The 21,613-nt window shown below is 41.5% G+C and overlaps 1 protein-coding gene across 6 annotated transcripts in view; it reads left to right on the forward strand.

The window, feature by feature from the left end:
- Positions 1-2,730: 2,730 nt before the first annotated feature.
- adgrb1a (adhesion G protein-coupled receptor B1a) overlaps positions 2,731-21,613 on the forward strand; it is a 208,795-nt gene continuing 189,912 nt past the window's right edge. For all 6 annotated transcript variants that reach the window (XM_083989798.1, XM_083989802.1, XM_083989801.1 and 3 more), the window contains exon 1: positions 2,731-2,851. The gene's annotated coding sequence lies outside the window, so the exon portion shown is untranslated. The remainder of the gene's footprint in view (positions 2,852-21,613) is intronic.

The following is a 21,613-nucleotide window of genomic DNA, read 5'->3' on the forward strand; positions in this document are numbered from 1 at the left end:
CACATCAAGCACTTTACTTTTAATTTGAATGTGTTTTCTGAGAACAAATTATAATTTCTTCATCACCGTCATCATAAACTGTATATATATAAATAAACACTCCAACTCTCCATAAAATAAAAGCTTTATCAAACACCTCTGAGGAAAGGAAGGCTAACACAGAATATGAAGTGAAATTAAATCGATTTTCAGATTCAGCTTTATCTTGTCGCCCTTAGTAATTATGTAGCACTTATTATTGTCAATTTCAATTTGTTGCAATCATTTAATTATTTGTTCATTTGTCTATTTACATGTTTTCTTTGTTTCTGCTTCTGCGTCCTTTTCAACTGTTCATTTTAGATAATGTTCAAATCGCACTTATACCTTTATATCATCTTTTTTTAAACAGCAAAAGTGCACTTCTGCTTTAATTTTATAATCCTCTTATAATGAAAATTAGCTCTGATACAAGGAGTTAACTGTATGAATACCTTTCATTGACTCAATATATTAAAAAAAGACAAAAGAAAGCCCTGGTGAAGGAATAAGCTTTTCCAAAAATGCAAAAGGATGATATGAGACAGCAGATGATGGTCTGTGAGCAAAAAGAACATATGGCTGAGGTGCTCATGTAGCTGAAATACAGCAGTATAAAGGTCAACAACAAGATTTTCAACATCCACTGTTCCATAGTCTGAAGCAGAAACCTGCTTAAAAGCAGCTTTAATGCACAGACGGCCGCCGCTCAGCTGAATCCACTGACACCACAGAATCAGCAAATCTCCTGCATTTGAAATGCTAACGGTTATTTATCAATTTTTCTGAGACCTTGCCCCCAAAACCTGAAATTGTCATGCCTCTGGGGTTTGAGCTCAGGGAGGGGTGGGGGGACAAAAGTGATTCATTCAAACCACACATCAGCAGAAAACAGAGTGGGTATGTGATGCTGAGCTTCACCACTGAGTTTTGATCTGGCTATGATATTTTCTGTGTCTATTGTCAGACATCAGAGTTAATGAGAATCACATGGGGATGGGTTTGTTGTTATTATGCTACCTGTTCACCAGCAGTCAGTATGAGCCGTTCTGATTTAAAGTCAAGATTCAAGATTCAAGAAGTTTATTTCACCATTTTGTGCACAGAAAAGCTGGGTACAATAGGATTGTTTGTGCAGGATCTCCGATAAGTCAGAGGCAAAGTCAAGGCAAAAAAAAAGATAAAGAAAACATCAATAAATAACAAGTACAAAGTTCAAGTGACACATGCTTGTGGTAGCAGCTATGTGGTATATCACATTTAAAACGAGTGTTCACAGAGAAAACCATCTACTCAGCTCTGGCAGAAACCATGTTTAATATGTGACTCGTGGCTCTGTTTTAAACATGTTTATCGTGATAAATCATTGACTAAATATCTGAAAAACCCCATGTAGCAGAGTGTGTTGATTCAACCAGCCGAGTTTGGTACAAAAATACATGGAGGCTGTTCAGAAGCTGCTGGGTCACTGCTTAACGCAGCCTTAAAGAGTGGAGAAGAGTCAGGACGTGTGGCAGAAATGAGAACAGCCTGTTAGAGTTCATAAGGCTGATGATGGAGAGATGGAGAGCAGCGTATGTTTACCTGCAGGACCCCCGCAGGAGGGCTGGAACCAGACCGCAGACTCTTTAAAGAACTGCCACTGCATTTTGGCCGCGCTTTGATCTGAGCAGGTGTAATGTTTACCATGCTCATGCATTCATTCATGAAGTGCAGGGAGCCAAATGCAGACAATAACAAAAAATTTAAAAAAGATGGATGGAGAAAAAAAAGGTTTTTTTAAATGACAAAATGTAGCACAATGCAAAATGTACACAAGTGAAACAAATCAGGAGAAAAACAGGAAATAAACAGAACATCTATTAAAAAGAGAATGTTTTTTAATAATAATAATTGATAATATGGATTTTTAAAAAAAGGTTTCTACCAGCAGGTATAGATTCTGCATGCTGTAGCTCAGGAGCCAGGTATCCAACCTCATGGTAGGAGTCATCTGAAGAGTGGGGGGTTACCTGTCACTTAAACCAGTGAAAGCTGTTAGCTGTTAGCTGTAATGGGAAAACCTTAAAATAGGCATGTTGTGATACCACAGTCTTTCTCTCACCAGTAATCCAGTGTTGTGGGAATCTAAACATAACACAATGTTATATATAGGCTACAGTATATAATCACATCATTCTGCAAAATGAATCTCCTTTTGCACTTTATTGTACATTATTGCCTATTTTAGAACATAACCCATTCCCTGCATTAAGGTCAGATGCCCATTTGGCTCTTTTTTGACCTTCACACAATAATTGCTCACTGCCACATAAAGGCCAGCCTCCTCTGAAGGTCCAGTATGAAGGGAATTCCTGTGGATCATGGGCTGTACATTCACATTGGTGATAGCTGTCTTGATTTTCACCAGGTGGTTTCACTGGAAAGCAGGAGCTGGTAACAGAACAAGAAAGGGAATAGTGTTTCATTGTCCTTTTTTCTTTCTTTTTTCCCCCTATTTCGGTTTCATTTCTTTTTTTCTTTTTTTCTGTTTTTGGTTGATGGTTAAAAAAAAAAAAAAAACTTTGAATTTTGAAACTTTGATTAAAAAACAACAACAAAACAAACCCCTCCGCTGTTTAATTCCCGCCCAAGACACACCTCCAGCATCAGCCAATCACGTCCCCTCAATACACACCTTAGAAAAAAATGGCTTAAGTCAGCACCGAGCCGGTCATAGTCCGTGGTCATGTCGGATCAATGACCTCCTCCCGTGGATTATATAGTAAAGCCTGGATCCACACAGGACTATTGCAGCTGCACCGGTCCTCCTGGATCTCCAGACGGCTTTAAGGTAACCGATACTGTTCAAAGTGCCGTTTAAGGAAAGATCCTCTATTCGGTTTTCTGGGAAGAGGTGTTACTCTGGTGGGGAAAAGGGGAATTTACCTGACCTGAAGAGGTTTTGTTGTGGAAGAGGGCTCACTTGGGTTTAACTGAACTTCCTGTTGGTCAAGTTGAAATGTCTGTGTGTCTGTGGGACATTCTGGACACTTTTCTTGTGTGGTTTGACCTGAAAATGGCATTTTCTTTAGTGATACTCGGACTTTAATACCCATGGGTTTAAATGCACCATATTGCAGCTTGTCATGGTCATGCCTTGTCTTGCTGGTTGATTGAAGGGAGGGAACATGATACAGGGTCTTCAGTGGCTGCACTGTTGTATCCTTGTGGAGGATTAACCTGACTAAAACTCTAGTCTGTGCAGTAACACTACAATGACACTGAAAGAGTGAGCTACAGCCCTGAGATAAGTTTGAAAACCACACAATCCCAGATGGAAGCACACACACGGAGGCTCCGACACTGACAGGAACACCAAGGGATGAGATATGACAGATCTGTTTCATCCAGTCTGCACAGCGACCAGCAGCCTACTGTTCCTCTCCAGTGTTTACGTTGGCGTCAATCAGTTTTTTTTAGTAGGTTTACCCATGTTTTTTTTTTTTTTTTTTGTAACACAGTAGTGTTATAAAAATCTACCTTTAGCGATATTTTGATGGACACATAGCATTGCTTGCTGTGTCTAGGAGACTGTTGGTGGTTGATGGCATAGAGAACCTATCTTAACCACAGTAATTAACCACTGTTGTAGTACTAATTAAAATTCAAACGGTAACATTAACAGCCTGGCATTTTTACTGTGATGTAGCATGAAACCGGTAACTGTCTAATCTCTGGTAGCAGTGTGTGTGTGTGTGTGTGTGTGTGTGTGTGTGTGTGTGTGTGTGTGTGTGTGTGTGTGTGTGTGAGAGAGATCTAAGAATAAGACTGGCAGCAAAACACAGATGTAAACAACCTCAGTAGAATACACGCAGTTGCAAACAGCAAATGTTTGGCTGCTCTGTGTTATGTTCTGGAGTTTTAGTTAATTATTTTTAAAGTTAAAGGGACATTGTGTAATGTCTCCTGTTATCTATTCACGAAAATCGATTATTTGGTTCAAAAGTCTGTTTTCATTAATCAGTAATCCCCCCGTCAACAAAGTGAAGTGTTCCTTTCAGCTCTGAATGAGCCGTTCATATCATTCATATCTCCATGGAGCGGGTAAGCTCGGTGCTGCTGCCATGTGGTGTCTCCATGTTTTTACCTTCAGTGGCAGCGTGGCGGTAGGAAACCACGGAAACTCAGCGGAGACACCGGAGCTGTCGGCTCAGGTGGAGGTGGCGTCTGTGAAAAGTCAGCGTGGTAACGCAGTGAGGAGGAATGGAGCGTTACACTGATGCTGCATTCACCTGCAGTCGGGCAGACGGCCGTCGCTAACAAACCAGATGTCATTTTAGTCACAGAAGTCCAGAGAAAGCCGGTAAAACGTGGGTCAGGTAAACAATACCACATCGCCATGACAACATATTGTCACGTGTATTGTTTTGCCTCGTGCTAACAGATCACTTGTTTACATAGAGGCTTGTTTATGCCGTTACCTGCAGCGGCTGTTGTCCGTCTGCCGTCTGCCCAATTTCACGTGAATGCAGCATGAAAAATACCATTGAGTTGCTTGTGATATACAACCACAACGCTAGATGGGAGAAATTCCTACACAATGTACCTTTAAGGATAGTTTCACTAATGTGTTCATATTAATATTTCATATAGGTGGCTTGTTGAATAAATGAGAGGGAAATGATGAATATGAATTAATCAACAAATTGTCTCTGAATTCGAGTGTTATCATCATTAATTTGTAATTAAAACCTGATGTTTTGCGGCTCCTGTGTGGAGCTGAGCGCTGACATGTTGTTGTTGAGATGATAGAGGCGTCTGGTGTGTGTGTGTGTGTGTGTGTGTGTTAGTGTGTCTTTCTCAGGCTGCGGGGTGGTGTGTGGATGATGTGTTGCCACGTCATCCCCTCAGGTCGTTCTCACAAATGGCTATCATACTGAGTCATTGCTGCCCTTTGTGTGTGTGTGTGTGTGTTATGTGCACATGCAGACGAATAACTTAGTTCAGACATGAAAATATTTATGTGTGTTTGCGTGCGTGCGCGTATGTGTTTGTGTAATTGCACATATGTTTGCAATGGGAAGTGATTAATATGCGTTTGGCACAAATGGGGCTCATCATGCAATTCTGTTCCCATACATCGTTAATGACGCTCTAATGGATAGAATCATTTTCATGCTGCTCCTCTCACTCGACGGCACTTAACCTGCAGCTGATCAGGGATCTGCTCTCTATTGATGTGGAAGCAACCATGAAAGAGACGCATTACCTACAACAATGCAGCACGACGGTTCTTAATCTGAATGGCAGAGTGACAAACAGCAAATTAAAGGAAATGAATAAAATAAATCAAATGAAATGGGCTGTGAAATGCAGCCAGAGTTCTGGTCCAGAGTCAGTACTGATCGGGAGGTTGAGCACCGACTGCATTTACACAGCACATCTGAATTTCTAACAATGTAATCAAACTCAGACAAAGATTAATTGCAACAAAATACAAGTAAGTTTGGGATATGAATTTTATGAAAATCCTGACTGATTCGTATATTATCTTTTTGCTCAAGAACTGTATCACAGCCAATCTCACCTTTTAGCTTAACTCATGTGGAATATGCTTTTAACAGTTGGCAGCTGGCTCCTACTACACAGTCTCCTGCCCTGTGTAACATTAAAGAGTCAGCGGGTAATTGTGTGTATTTTTCCCATTTGGCACAGTCATTTTGTTTATTTTTTTATCCTGTTAGTTTAATATTTCAAGATTTCAAGATACTTTATTGTCATTGCACTGATAAAACAAGATTTGTCAACAATCCATCCATATAACAGCATTTGTAAGAAAGGAATAGTGACGTCTTAGTTGCTAAATGTATGAAAATAACATTAAAATGGTCATAATAATCCTTATCATAAGAAAAAAAAAGAAGTAAAAATGCAAGAATATGGCACTGCATATTGAAATTCTTGGGAGCTATAAGGCACTCCACAGCCTGAGGGAAAATTGTTATAGATTATCAGTATATTTCTTAGAGATACCTGCTAATCTTACAAATATATCCAGTTCATTTCGCCGTTACCAGCAGTGCTCAAGATGTTATGAGCCCATAACAGTCAGAAGTGAGGGCTTTTCAGCCCTTTGTTAATCTGCATCATCCCTCTCCTGCCACAACCTCTTTGTTCTGAGTGCTGACGCTGTCCGTGGTGCTGAAGTAACAGATGGATTCATACAAACCTCTCCTCCTCCTTAAATGTCCTCTAAACCAAATATCAAGTTCTTTCAGTTCATTTTGAAGGAGTATTTCAACATTCTGACAAATTCGCATATTGCCATCATCCCTATAGTTTTAGTAGTAGGTTCATTACCTTTAATTGTCAGTGTAAGCTGTTTTTAGATCGGCGGGGCAGAGACGTGAGCTCTGCACGACGCGCGGTATTCTTGCCTTTCCTTCATCAAATACACGATCCAACAACTCCAAAACACTCTCATGGACAAGTTGTGACCTGCACATTCACCACACTATGAGATAATAATGGAACATTAAGAGACAGAGTATTTGCTTAATGTGTCATAATGTTACATAACTATACTTTATTATCTCATAGCGTGGTGAATGAACAACTTGTCCACCAGAGCGTTTTGGAGTTATTAAATTGTGTAATTAGTTTGATGAGGGAAACGTGGAAATCCCATGAGCCTCCGTTGCGTTAGCTGAGCAGCTCGCGCCTCTGCCCTGCCGATCTAAAAACAGCTTGCACCGACAATTAAAGGTAATGAACCTACTCCTAAAACTATAGGGATTATGGCAATAGGCGAATGTTGAAATATCCCTTTAAGAGATACAGGATGTCATTGAAAGACCTATTTTTCCTGAGCTGTTGAGATTGTTAGAGTTAGTTGCTTTTTCATACTTGATTTCCACCTCTACACTCCCAACATATTGGGATGTAAACAGGAAGTGTGGCCGTCACTCCAACCATCGCTGCTGAAAGTCCTGGTGCGTCCCCGGTACACCAGCTCCATGTGTCCCTGACACACCCGCTGTCACCCACTGGACTGCAGCTGGAGACAGAGGTTGTTGTTCTGCATGGCTGGAGAGCAGCGACATGTGGAGTTCAGTTTACATCAGACCTGCTGAGAACCCAGAGCAGAACTTTACAGTACAGTTAGCAGGGTAGCTATTGAGCACTTAAAGGGATAGTTCAACATTTTGGCAAATTGTCCCATTGCCATAATCCCTATAGTCATAGCAGTAGGTTCGTTACCTTTAATTGTCGGTGCAAGCTATTTTTAGAACGGCGGAGCAGAGCCGCGAGCTGCTCAGAGCTACACTATGAAGGCTAAAGGATTTTCTTGGTTTCCCTCATCAAACTCATCAAATACACAATCCAACAACTCCACAACGCTGTCGTGGGCAAGTTGTGAGCTGCACATTCACCACGCTATGAGATAATAACAGAACGTTACAAGACAGAGTTGTTTTAGAGGGAAATTCATGCAAAACCGCTGATGCGCGTTGTGTTCAGGGACAGTTTTTCAGCAAGCAGACTCTGTATTTACCCTGTATTTTAATTTACCTCGAAAACGGCTCTGTTTCGTAGTGTTCTGTTATTATCTCATAGCGTGGTGATTGTCCAGGTCACAACTTGTCCACGACAGCTTTTTGGAGTTTTTGGATTGTGTATTTGATGAGTTTGATGAGGGAAACCAAGAAATTCCTTTAGCCTCCGTAGTATAGCCCTGAGCAGCTCACGGCTTTGCTCCGCCATTCTAAAAATAGCTTACACTGACAATTAAAGGTAACAAACCTACTGCTATGACTATAGGGATTATGGCAATGGGACAATTTGCCAAAATGTTGAACTATCCCTTTAACATGATCTGGTTAGCAGTAGCCTAACTGAACTTTTGAAATGAAGTAACTAAATATTCTGGTGTAATCTCTACAGTTGAAAGAGTAGATCATTTGCCAGACAGGGGGCCCACTTTCCTGACTACATTTCCAGAGGCCTCTGCAGAAGCAGGGGATGCAGTTGGATTGTGTAAAGCAGTTGAGCAGAACACAGATGGGTGACGAATGAAGTTTTAAAGTGACTGAGAGATTCTCAACCTGATAGTCGGATTGACTCGGCGTTTGCGGCGCGGATACGTGGGTTTAAAACCAAACGGAGAGGGTTTAGGTGTTTAGTTTCATCCTGACCAGTCAACAGTCTGTGACCAATTCCTCTCCAGTGAGTGTGAAAGCTGCAGTTGTGTTTGCTGAGAGCCGTTAATGTTCTGTATTCGCTGAGCGATCAAGGGAATATGCAGATGTAAGAGCTGATCAGCAGCAGCTCATACAGCTGCCTCGTCCTCACTTTGCCATTTTTTTGTTGCCAAGTAACTGTCCTTCCCCAAAAAAAAAACACGAGTTTACTGCAAATCTGAAACTTTTTGTGTGTTCAGCAGCAACACACTGTCACATGTTTAACATACTGCAAAACTGTTGCTCTGCAAAATCAGAAAATACCACTGGGCATATCTGTTTATATTCAATATAATATTTGGTTATGGAAAGATGATGGTCTAAGTTCTATATTTAGCCCCAAACCATAATCCCAAGTGTTTTTGTTGCTGTAACATCCCCACACATGACACAGGGGTCACAAATCATCAACATTGGCTCTGTTTTGTGCACACACCATCCAAGGACCTCTGTTAAAGAGCAGCAGATTGTGTTGGTGTTTAAATGTAATTTTTAGAGGATTTTGTTCAGTGAGAAAATAATTGGCTTTCCTCAACCAGGTAAAAAGAGATTTAAAGCTCAACTCCTAAACCAGACTTTGCAAAAAGGTTTATTAAAATCGTCTCGCAGGGTGGAAAAAGAAAAAGAGAAAATATGCTACCCTTTTTTTTTTTTTTTTTTACTCCCTTACCCAACAATAATATTGTGATATATATTGGTATATTGGATATCGTCCAGGCCTAATGTACCAATAGCTGGGGCATCTTTCATATATTACTCATAAATATTAATTAAATATATTTTATATTGAAGATATAAATATTATTTATCATCAAGACTAATACATCCTGTGGTGAACTGTGAAGAGAAGTGACAGTGAATGTAAATTACCGGCTGTGGCAGTGGGCTGTGGGAGCAGGCTGGTTAGACAGAGAGAGAGAGAAACAGATCTGTGCTGAGCTCAAATCAATCATAATCAAATTCTTCAAATATCATCTCAGCCTCCCCTGTGACTGCATATTTTAACATCTGAAGGAGCAGCGAGGAGAGAGAAAAAAAGTGTCTTTTATTCCAGCTGATGTAAACAACACTGAGTTCACACATTTGTGGACTTTTCAAAGGTTTGTGTAAAATGCGTTTTACAGTTGGGAGGAACATGAGTCTGAAATGAGATTTCAAAGCTCTGGGTTGCGTGTGATGTCCTCTTTCAGTCTTAATCCCTTTCCCTTTGTGCAAACACATAGCTTTTCTGATTAACTCATTTTCATCTGAATGTGATCTGGCTTGATTTGATTTACTATCCAAAAGCGATAGCCTTTCATATTAATGTGATTACGTCATAGAACAAAGCCACTATTATACAGAGACTTATGGTGCTGGTGGAAGAAAGGAGCATCGCATGGCCATCAGTAACATCCCTACTGAGAGATATGGGTATTAGGGAGAAGAGATACCGCATACACACACACATACACACATACGCATACACACATACACAAAGGCACATGCATCATGACTCTAATCTGGCTCTGCCTTTCCTCCTGGCGGTGGGCAGAGCACCGCTGTGACTGCAGCCACGAGTGCTAGAAGTGAGAATCCAACAAAGCCGAGGATCTGTTTGTCATTATCGGCTCATTAATGTGTTTGTAAAACCACTTGCGCTGTTTGCTCTGTATGTGGTAAAACTGTAATCTGGGGTTACATATGTCATAAATTCTCATCTCAGTGAAATCCAATTAAAGCTGTATTTAACTCTGGAGCCACTTGACTTGAACGCAGCCCTCTCCTGTTGTGTGTGTGTGTGTGTGTGTGTGTGTGTGTGTGTGTGTGTGTGTGTGTGTGTGTGTGTGTGTGTGTGTGTGTGTGTGTGTGTGTGTGTGTGTGTGTGTGTGTGTGTGTGTGGAATAATTGCACTCCATGTCATTGTTTTCTCTTTGTGTTTATTTTTATTTCACACTCAAGGACAAAGCAGCTTCACACACAGTTGCTACAGCACACAGGCTATACAGTAAAGCTAATAATAGACATGTTCAATTACACTCATGGAGCTTTAGTGGCTCAAGTGTTACAGTGTTGTAAACAATGCTGACGCCTGTTTGCCGTCCATGCCGTGCACTCCGGGCTGTGACTGATACAGCTGCTCCACCAGCATCACGGCATGAGGACGACAGCGCCAGTCTGTCCAACACTTCAGTCTGATACATGTAGTGGAGGGGCAAGTCAGACTTGTGGGAGTGGGCGTATAGAGTGCCATAAAATAGAGATAAATCTTAAGTAGGCTACATATGTCTAGTTTACTTTCTTCTACCAAAAACAAAAACATAAAGCCCACTTGAAAATCTCAAAAATGTTCATTGCCACCTCTGACCCCATAAACAATAAGGAAGCCAAATACTGAGTTCTGAGAGCACTTATTTATTTTAAAGGAGACATATTCTGCCCCTTTCCACAAATTAAAATAGTTCCCAGGTGTCTTAAAGACATGTCTGTGACATGCTTTGGTCAAAATCCCCCAAGGATCAAACATCACAGCTCTTTTCATCCTCTCTAAACAGCCCCGTTCAGAACGGCTGCTTTCAGTGTTTGTCCCTTTAAATGCAAATGAGCCACTGCTTGCCCCGCCCCTTCTACTGGTACCAGGCAAGGGGGCAGTTGTCGGTCTGAGAAGTGAAGCTCACTTCCGCGTTCAAAAAACTGCAATCCCCTCGGCTTCCTCTGGGGGCTGGCTCCAGAAGGGAGCAACTCCAATTGAGCCCCATGTTAAAATAGCCGATTTTACAGCTTAAAAAAACATATTTACAGCCTGGTACATTTTATTTTTTTGGTCTCAACCGATAGTTTCTACCCCCGCACACACTCTGACACCGCCGCACCGCTCCAAATATGGAAAGTAAAATCCAACACGGCGCAGTTCAAACCCCCGTAGTAGCGGCACAAAACAGACTCCCCCAAACCAATGGGTGACGTCACGGTGCTACGGCCATTCTTTTTACAGTCTATGGTACCAGGTAAGGGTGGTAGCCTATTATGCAAATTTAAAAACTAATGACATCATTGTCAGACACCTGAGGGAACAGCTCATAAAACCACATAGATTTCAACCTTGGGAGCCTGAAAATTACAGATTTGTTTTGTCAATTCTCACATTTTAGGGGCCACAAGGCAAGACAAACACCTAAATATAAAGAGACTTCAAAAAGTGATATTTCCATAATATGTCCCTTTTAATGATGGGGAAAAAACAAAACAATGAATGAGTATTTAAACATTTTTTATATATTTTTAGTAAATTAATTTTGTTTTAACATTTAAAACATTATTATATATAGTTTTATTTTTATACAATTACATTTTTTTTTTATAATTTAGTTTAGATAGTTTGTATTTTATTTTATTTTAGGCTTTTCACAAAAATCATACTATTTTGATAATGATTTGACGGCCCACTTGCAATAGCCAACCAGGGGGTTGACGCCCAAAGGTTGTGTATGACTGGGCTAAGTTCACTACTTCAGCTAAAGCAGCTAATGAATTGACTGAGAAAAAATAAAGGGGGTCTATTAGAGAAGCCAATATAAAAAGAGGAAATTATAAACACACAATTTTATGTAATGTAATGTAAATTAAATATTGCTGCTAACTTTAGATCATATGTGATGTTTTACACATGCTAACACTGGATATGAAATGACATAAAGCATTACTTTGCTGAATAAGCCTTTAGTTATAGCTTAAAGCAGAAGTAAGCGGAATGTTTGTGTTAATATAAGTCTTAAATAGTTATATCTTTCGACAGCAATCACTTACATAGAGTGTTTGGTCTGAAACACGGGTCTGTCAGTCACTCTGCTCTGCTCTGAGCCGAGGAGAAAACTTTCCTTGTATCCTACAAGTTTTATCCAATGAGGAGAGAGAACGGCATAAAGGGGCGGTCCTCTCTGTGTGTGCAGCCAAGGGATGCGCGTGAATGTGGTGACGTAGGGACGAGGACCAATAGATCCATGACGAGGGCGGGGGCTGCTAACTCCATCGGCTGACAAGAAGTTATGGTGCGTTCAGGGCAGCCCGTAACTCGTGTTTTTCCGACCTGTGAAGTCGTACCAGTTCGATCTGGTACGAGTTCACAGGTCGGAAAAACACGAGTGGCCGTTATAGTGACTTTCACAGGTAAAACAGGTCGGAAAAACACAAGTTACGGGTTGCCTGGAACGCTACAAAGTCGTAAGTCGTGACTTGAAGCCGTAACTTACGGTTTCAAAAGCCTGCCTGGAACGCAGCATTAGCCAAAACGACCGGATCGCTTACTTCTGCTTTAACTGAAACCTACTGTTAGAGTTAGTAACATAGTGACCATACAGTCTGATTCAGAAGCTGTCAGACTGTCAGTCCAACCTCCTCATTCACCCACGTATCACCCTGACAGCAATCTAGAACAGAAGCCTAATGAGCAAAATGCCATTTAAATGTAGTGTTGATGGTCAGGCTGGTGTCAGACTTGTAGCAGGTGAGCACAAGAATAATCTCCATCTAATGGGCCGTCTATTTTTGCTCTCAAGAGGAAGAGGCATTGAGGTTTTTGACGTAGAGGAAAAATGAAAACTGCTGAGTATATTCTTGGTCTCATTTTTAAAAGTCCCCATGGCCTTTCCTCTAGTGCCATTAATTACATTCCATTCTTTATAAAACATCATCTTTTAAAACATTTCAAATAGGCAGAGGAGAGAGTAAAGAGTCCAGCAGCTCTGTCTGTGTACTCTGCCAGTGTTAGAGTCACTTGCACCACTGCACACAAATGCTTTCACATTACCACTAATGTCCGCTTGAATATAGGAGTCAAATGCTGCAATGTAGAGCTTGGCAGTTGGAGCAGGGCGGGGCGCGGCGAGGGAGGGATTGGGTTTTGATACAGGCTATTAAAATATGCCCAGATCAGCTCGATACTGATCCTGAGGGTCAGCTCAGGACGTCTGACTTTAGAAAACTGCTTTGTTCTGGCGTTTGTTGGCGTTTACATTAACATTATGATCATTAGATAATTAGAGACATGGATTTCTACTAAGCATGCAGCACTGGAAGTAAGTCAAATGAAAGCTGGATGGATGAAGATTTGATACCAGAATCCCAAGATGGGGCTCATATTTAAATGAAAGTTGCTCAGGCAGCCGTACCTCTGCTCTCTAGTGTCTGACTCGACGTAAACAGCTGCTAGATTCTGATAAAGTATCGCACACACGTTTTTATCAAAACTCTGTAATTAGGGATGCTCAGATCGATCGGCCGCCGATCATTATCAGCCGATTTGGATTTGAAACAGGTTGATCGGTGCACTCTCAAAACACCAATCAGAAAGCACATAACTTTTTTAGTGAGTTACTCAGATGAGTAACAGGAGATAGTGTTTGGTACGCACCCCATATGCAGCCCCCACCATTGGTGATTGAAAGGCCGATGTTTTTTGTTTTTTTTGTTGCCGTTATAAAACACACGCTGCTACAGCTGTGGAGCGCCACATCAGGTTACATCTTCATATATCTTCAGATGAGCAGTGTTTGTTTGCCTTACTTGGGAAGGAAATTTTATTTTATTTTATTTCATCTATTGAAATATTTTACATATGTTTTGATCCATCAAATGGAACTAGTTCTGTGTTGCCATGTAGTATTGGCTTGTTCTTAAAGGGATAGTTCAACATTTTTGAAAATTGGCCCATCGCCATGATCCCCCTAGTAATAGCAGTAGGTTCGTTACCTTTAATTGTTGGTCCAAGCTGCTTTTAGATCGGGGGAGAAGAATACCGAGCGGCGCAGCTACACTACGGAGGCTAATGGAATTTCTTGGTTTTGCTCATCAAACTCAGCAAATACACAACCAAAAAATTCAAAAATGCCGTGGTGGACAAGTTGTGACCTGCACATTCACCACGCTATGAGATAATAGCGGAAAGTTGCGAGATGGAGTTGTTTTAGAGGCAAAGTCGGACTTTACACTCTAGACGGCTGCTCGGCGGAGTGATTTCAAAAGTGCCTGTTTACTGCAGATACGTCCGTATACTACGGCACTGGCTGAGGTGCGCACACTGTGTCCCTCCGACCAGTGGTTCACTGAAGAAAGTAGTTCCGAGTATTTGCTTCACTTCTCTTAACTCTCCGCTATTATCTCACTCCTCCCGTTAGCAACGCCAGCCCATAGCCCTGCCCAGAGATTTACAACATACAGTGTTGTGAATGGACCCAATGAAACGGCCTATTTTCACGGCCTAAAAGAGGTTTTACCTGAAAAAAAAAAACACAGTTCCATTGTTCGCTATAATATAATTTTTTCCAGCCCTTCAAAGTGCAGGAAAAATGCAGTTTTTATTTGGACCTAACCAACTCACGTATCCCTCAGCCCAGGGTTAGCGCCCGCTGATCAGCAGTTGGTTAGGTCCAAATAAAAACTGCGTTTTTCCTGCACTTTGAAGGGCTGGAAAAAATTATATAGCCCTAACCCTAACCCTATGGGCTGGCGTTGCTAACGGGAGGAGTGCAGAGAGTCTTCTACTGCAATTAAAGTACTTAGGGGCTATTTGTAGATCATACAACCCCACTTAAAAAAAAAAAAATGCTACTATCCCTTTGACAGTTGTCTTTTGTATTGCAAATCTGTAAAATCTGCAAATCCGATGAACATGCTCAGTCTGACTCCTCCTCTCCTCCTCCACCTTTTTCAGTGTCAGTTTTTTAACTATCTGGTGCATCTTGTTTTTTCATATTTTATTGTTTGCATGTTTCTCAGATGTGCTCTATGGTGCAGATGGCAGGAAGTACTTAACCTTTGTCAGTTTCCAGTGGTGCCATTACCACTCTGTCCACTTTGTTCATTAGAGGGTTGTATCTGGAGCATCGCCTCCTTAACGTGAGCAGGAACAGGTTGCGTTGCAGATTTCTGGACACCAGAGTGAATTCCTCCCACACTATCCTGCCTCTGTTATTTGACATTCAACAGTGAGGTGGTTTTGAATTTTGAATGTCTCTAATTGTTCTCTAATGTTTTTTTTTACAATCCACTTACTAACTTCCCATTGAGCTCAGTGGGAACTGTAATGAAATGTGCATTCAAATAATAGTGAGCAAGTGACTGTGTGTGTGTGTGTGTGTGTGTGTGTGCATGTGAGGGAGAGAAGGAGGAAGACAGATCCCTTCCTTCTGCTTATTAGAAAGGCTTTGACATTTAGCACGGTAAACACATTCATCAGCAGAGACAGATGATTATCTGTTTAATTTTGGAGCCTCGCAAGACGTTGCAGGTTGTGTTGTTGCAGTCATCAGGGTGCAGGTGTACAGAAACAGCAGCAATTTGTCCAGATAAGACCCCGCCGTGTTTCCTCCTGCTTGTCTCTCCATTAACCTTCCAAGCTCGGGACAAACCAGGAATCCAATTGTGTTTTTGTAAAAAAAAAAAAAAAAAAAAAAGGGACAATTATTGTCATGCAACTGAAATATGTCATGTAGGCCATTTTCTCTACATAATAGTGCAGGAACTTACCAGAATAGTAGACGGTCTAAATGCTTTCAGTTAGTTAACACTACTATATGTACTTTATTTTCTGTTTTCTTTAGGAATAGTGATTTATTGTTGAAGTGAAACACTGGGATTCTTGTGAAACCACATGTGATATCATAAAAAAATAGTTGTGTTATGATCAAACTCCTTCCTGCCACCGGTGTTAATAGATATCTGAGGAAACTGCAGCATGTTCCTGATGCAGTTTAATAAGCTCAGGGTTTTTTTTATCTCATAACGATGTGTTAGAGTTAGGATTCCCAGATCAATATGACAGTGTTTCTAAAAGTAACGGTGACGGCCAAAGAAATTGATTTTCTAACTGAATCTCTGTCTTTCATCAAGGTTGCCAAACACAAGGTTTCGAATGACACAGCAGTGGCTGTTTGCAGTATTTTTTCCTCAGTTCACAGCTGTGCAGCTACGTCTCTGCAAATGTCCTTTAGCTCAGTGTGACAATAAGAAGGTGACCTTAAAAAAAAAATCGATCCGAGTAAGGCTGAGACTACTGAATCCCCACTGCTTAATCATCTGTATCTCTGCTGATGTGGTGGGCTTGCACACCTTCACTCTGTCCGAGCAACAAGTTTCACTTCTCCAGCTGAAACATTGTTTCTGATGCAATTAAATGACTGGATGTCCAGGTTTATGTTCATTTTTTTTTATTTCTTTTTTTATTATTATTATTTTTTTATTTCATTCATTGTTACCTATTCATTTACTGCAGGGACCATGTACAAAATACAGTAATGGCATAAAGAGAAGACATTTACTGTAGATATAAGCTAGTTTCCATCCACAGTCCTTGGGCAGAAACAACGGGATACACATACACACACACACACACACACACACATGCAATTTAAAATTCAATAAATATCGACAAAGTCAAACCTATATGCAATTTTACTGTATAGGCTACAGAGAATAATGGAATAATACCGTGTATTGAGATCAGTGCTGAAAAGACTAAGTATTAAAGATCCATTTTTCACCTCATGAGAAGAAAGGCAGAACTCTGCACAGCTGTTAAAGCTGATCATTCCTAGCTTTAATATAGTAAACTACTTTTAAATGTAACACATGAGAGATGATGACTGGCTTAGTTTTAGTGTTTGCAGTGTGAGTGATATAAACCATGGGCTGTCCCTGTCTAACATGCCTCATTAGCTGCTGCACCTGAGCCACAAAGAGACTTCACCTGCTATTACTGTACAGAACCAGCTGTGATACAGCCTGATGTAAACCACACAGGAAAACAACCACAACATACACACAGACATAATGGCTCCTGGTTCCTATAGCTGCCACACTGTGTAGACATGCTCCTGTATTAATGATTACAAAAGATGGAGTAAGGGGCTCCACGGTGGCTCTCCTACATGTAATAAAGGCAACATGTTTTAAATGTCAAAATTGATATATGATAAGATAATGTAGTTGCAATTTCATTTTAAATGCCATTTCTTACTTTCATTTCCATTATATTTAAATTTATATAAAGATGTTGGTTTCTCTCTTGTTCCCTTACATCTGGAGAACATGATGTATTGGCATCTTTGCAGTGGCAGTGAAGTTTCATTGATTTATCTTGTGACACATTTTACCTTTATCAAAAAGGTTTGGCTCTTTGGTGATTTTGATGATATTTTGAATTTTATTCCCCAGAAATTTCCAACATTTGATATGTTTTTTTTTTTTGTTTGTTTGTTTTAAGTATATATTTTTTGAGCCTGTGAATATTCTCATTTGTCCAGGTCATAGTTATCTCAAGGAAATTTAAATCAAATGCAACTGGACTTGGTTATTTGTCTAGGAAGACGAGGCTTCATCAGTTCATGTGCAATTTTCCGAGCCAAGCCTGTGAATATTCTCATTTGTCCAGGTCATAGTTACAAAACGGAACTCATGAACTGATGAAGCCTCTTGGATGAGAGGTGAAACGTCTTATAGACAAATAACCAAGTCCAGTTGCAAATTTCCTTGAGATATATATTTTTTGGGGCTTTTTTGCCTTTTATTTGACAGCACAGTTTAGAAAGACAGGGAATGGGGAGGCGGCGGGGGCGGGGGGGTGACATGCAGTAAAGAGCCGCTCGATGCAGGATTCAAACCGGGGCAGAATGCGGTTAAGGGATAGTTCACCCAAAATTGAAATTTCACTCATTATCTCCTCACCCTCAAGTGGACTAAGGGCTGGGAGAAGTTTCAGAGTCCTCCGTGGCTTCTCTGAGTTACAGGGGGTCTCGGCGTAGCAGTGCATGTCCATATAACGGTTGCAAATGGATACCAACTGTCTTCGTAACAAAAAGACACACCAAAAAACATCCAAATACCTCCATGCTGCTCGTATGTAATGTCCATCTTGTAGCCCCGAAATGCGAAATTGTCCCGAAAAAAAAAAAAGTCTATATTTCAAGCTTGTTTGTAGCGGAAGCTCCTCTTCCCAGTTCGTCCAAATTTGACGAACCGGGAAGAGGAGCTTCAAGAAGCTTCCGCTACAAAACAACCTTTTCAGGGCTTCAGTACAAGATGGACATTAGATACGAGCAGCATGGAGGTATTTGGATGTTTTTTGGTGTGTCTTTTTGTTACGAAGACAGTTGGTATCCATTTGCAACCGTTACTATATGGACATGCACTGCTACGCCGAGACCCCCTGTAACTCAGAGAAGCCACGGAGGACTCTGAAACTTCTCCCAGCCCTTAGTCCACATGAGGGCGAGTAGATAATGAGTGAAATTTCAATTTTGGGTGAATTATCCCTTTAGGACTGTGGCCTCTGCATACAGTATGGGGTGCCCCAACATTTGAGATCATTTTAAATATCCTCATTTTCATCTATCTCAATGCTCAACTGATTCGTTTCACACGGTAGCCTATGTGTGTTTTCATCTGAGTTGGTTCCTCATGTCAAGAACTAACTTGTGATGTGGAGACAAGTGATTTAACGCAGTTGAAATAAGTCGGAACTCCTGTTCATCTTCCATCACTCCCTCTGTGTTTGTGATTGCTTCCCTGTACTCTGGCGTGTGCAGAATAACCTGGCTGATCAGTCTCCTCTGGCACGGCCTGCTCTGACTGATGTCCCTGCCAGATGATTTTTGCATGTGAAAGAATTTGATGACGCACGGGAGCAATTTTACACAATCTGTAGCTGAGAGAAGAAAAGCGTCGTCTGTGTGTGTGTGTCTCGCGGTCCCGTGGCTTTTTTTGGCTTCTGGTTTCCAGAGTGTGGCGGCACGTCCCCGTGTTACTCTACTAATCAGCCTGTAATCCCTGTGCTGCTGATGTGAGAAGTGATGCTCCGTGCAACTCTATCATTTTCTCATCAGTGCTCTCTTTGTCTGCGCCTCTATCTCTTCTCTTCCCCTACGTATCTCGTCTGAGGGACTGTTGCTTCCCTGTGATTGGGCCATTGTTTCCCACTCGCTCGCGCAGCCAGCCTGTTGGGCATGTTTACATGGATTCATGCTTCTGGGCTGCTGGCTAATGCAACACCTTTGTTCTTTTAATTGCTTGCTGTTCTAGCCAGAGGCTGAAAGGAATGAATAATTCCACGGCTACATAATAAAAAAAAAAAATTAAAAAAAATGCAGCCAGTGAAGAACTTCTCACTCTGCATACCAAATGCACCCAGACAGCTTGGTCTGCGCTCAGTGCGTCATGTGAACATTGTGAATCCAGTTTTGACAACATGTATTATTTTCAAATTCACTGATTAAACACATTAAGATCCGTTTATTCCTCATTGGCAGTGACTCTCTTTGCCTGCAGGCTACGGATTTACAACAGAGAGTGTGTGATACACGAGGATGTGGAGTTGTGGGGTGCACCAGGGAGTCTACAATGTGAGTTTTGGATCCTGACCCAGTGTAGGGACTAAAAGCCAGGATACCTTTTCCAAGGCTTCATCAAATGTGTCCCTGTTTGTGACAACTCTCTCAGTCGCTCCCAGCTACACTCTTAAAAATAAGAGTGTTAAGTAGAACCGTATAAGGTTCTTCGGCTTGTCCTCATAGGAGAACCCTTTTTGGCTCCTTGTAGAACCTTTTATAAAGATTACCTAGAACCCAACATAAAGGGTTATACCTAGAACCATCTGTGAAAGGTTATACCCAGAACCCCCAATGAGAGGTTTTACAGAAAACCCTTCTATGGTGTATTGGTTTCACCCAGAACCCTTACTAGGGGTTCCATCCATAACCATTCAACAATCCCTGAAGAACTCTTTCTTCCAAAAAAGGGTTCTCTGAATCAACTTCCCACCTGTGAACTCGTACTAGATCGATGTACTCCCAGCTCCCAGTTGTAACTCGTAACTTGCCTGGAACGCTACAAAGTCGTAACTGGTGACTTGAAGTCGTGACTTACGGGTTCAAAAGCCTGCCTGGAACGCACCATTAGTGTTACCAAGAACTTGGTAAACACTAAGGGTTCCAGTAAGAACCATTTTGATCCCGAGAACCCTTGAAAACCCCTTTCCTGAAAAAAAATATTTTTTCAGAAGTAAATGGTTCCAGGTAGAACCTCAGCCCTTCTAGAAGAACCCTTATTTCTAAGAGTGTAGGGACACAGAAGCCAAAGCATCACAGAGACCTTCATCTTCATTATTCTACATTCAAAAATCAATCAGGGAAAATTTACATCTGCCTTTATGCGTGCCGTCCTTGCCCAGCCCTCTCTATTTAGAAAAGCCAAAAAGAGAAAATAGTGCAGCTCTGAGAGTCTTTCATAACACAACATGCAGCTGCAGAGATCCAAAGAGTTGCATTGATTAATTGACAAGGGAACATCAAGTTTAATCTTCAGGTCAGATTTGACTCAGCAGACTGCTGCTGTGCAGCCGGAGCTCAGATCTCTCCTTTCACAGCCACATCCTGTTCTCCTCCTGCTGCAAAGTAGATGAAAGTGTGTTAATAGCTGCTCTCTATCGGTTAGCTCCTCAAGATCGATAGATGACTCCGAGGGTGTCTCTCTGTGTGTGTTTTCTGGGCTGGAGGTGGGAAGGTGGGGGCCGGTGCTTTGTGTTCATAATGAGCACAGGCTTGACATGAACAGGAAGCTCCAACAGAGAACATTACATGTTGGGTGATCAGGCTCCCTATCGGGTGAGGTGTGGTGTGCTGGGAGGGCTAGAGATAGATGAGGTGGAGCCATCAATCAATAAAGAACAGCTCTTTATCCTCCGCTAAAGCTCTGGTCATTTCATTACTGTCAGGCCTGTCTGGGCAAAGAGGCTGAGCTACTTTTCCCTTGATGCAGTTTGGTATGAGATGAAGTTAGGCAGCACAGGACGAGGTGGGAGCTGCAGGAGGAAGGAAGGAGGAATGACACAGCAGGAGGAGGGAGACTGAAATAATCCAGGTTCAAATAAAGTAAGACAGGATACATCACAGGAAGAAGCGCTTTTGGGTGTTCAGTGATCTCATCTGCCACATCGTAGGGTTATGGTAATTGACATCTCCCAAATGACTCTAACTCTCCGTTACAGCCCGAACATCAGCTCAATAACTTTTTGATGCAAACTGTGGGCTGCATGGTGGCAGGTTTGGAAAATTGTCCCCAAGACAGAGCGAGGCCCTTTAAAGGGATACGCCAACATTTTTTTTTTTTTTTTTACGTGTCTTGCCTCACTCCCGAGTCCATTACAAGCAGATAGACACCATCCTTTCGACTGTGCGTGCAGTAAGGGAGAGCCTGTAGCCTATCGCCCGTAATTAGCTTAGCTCAAACGCTGTAAGTGCATAGGTAGTGGTAGCCTGCATCCAGTCATCAGAGAAACTCTTCAGCAACTCTAAACGGAAAACGGCGGGCCGATCTTCGTCTCTGACAAAACTCTCCGGTAAGGC

The sequence above is a fragment of the Trachurus trachurus genome (assembly GCF_905171665.1).
Source record: "Trachurus trachurus genome assembly, chromosome: 16".
NCBI lineage: Eukaryota > Metazoa > Chordata > Actinopteri > Carangiformes > Carangidae > Trachurus > Trachurus trachurus.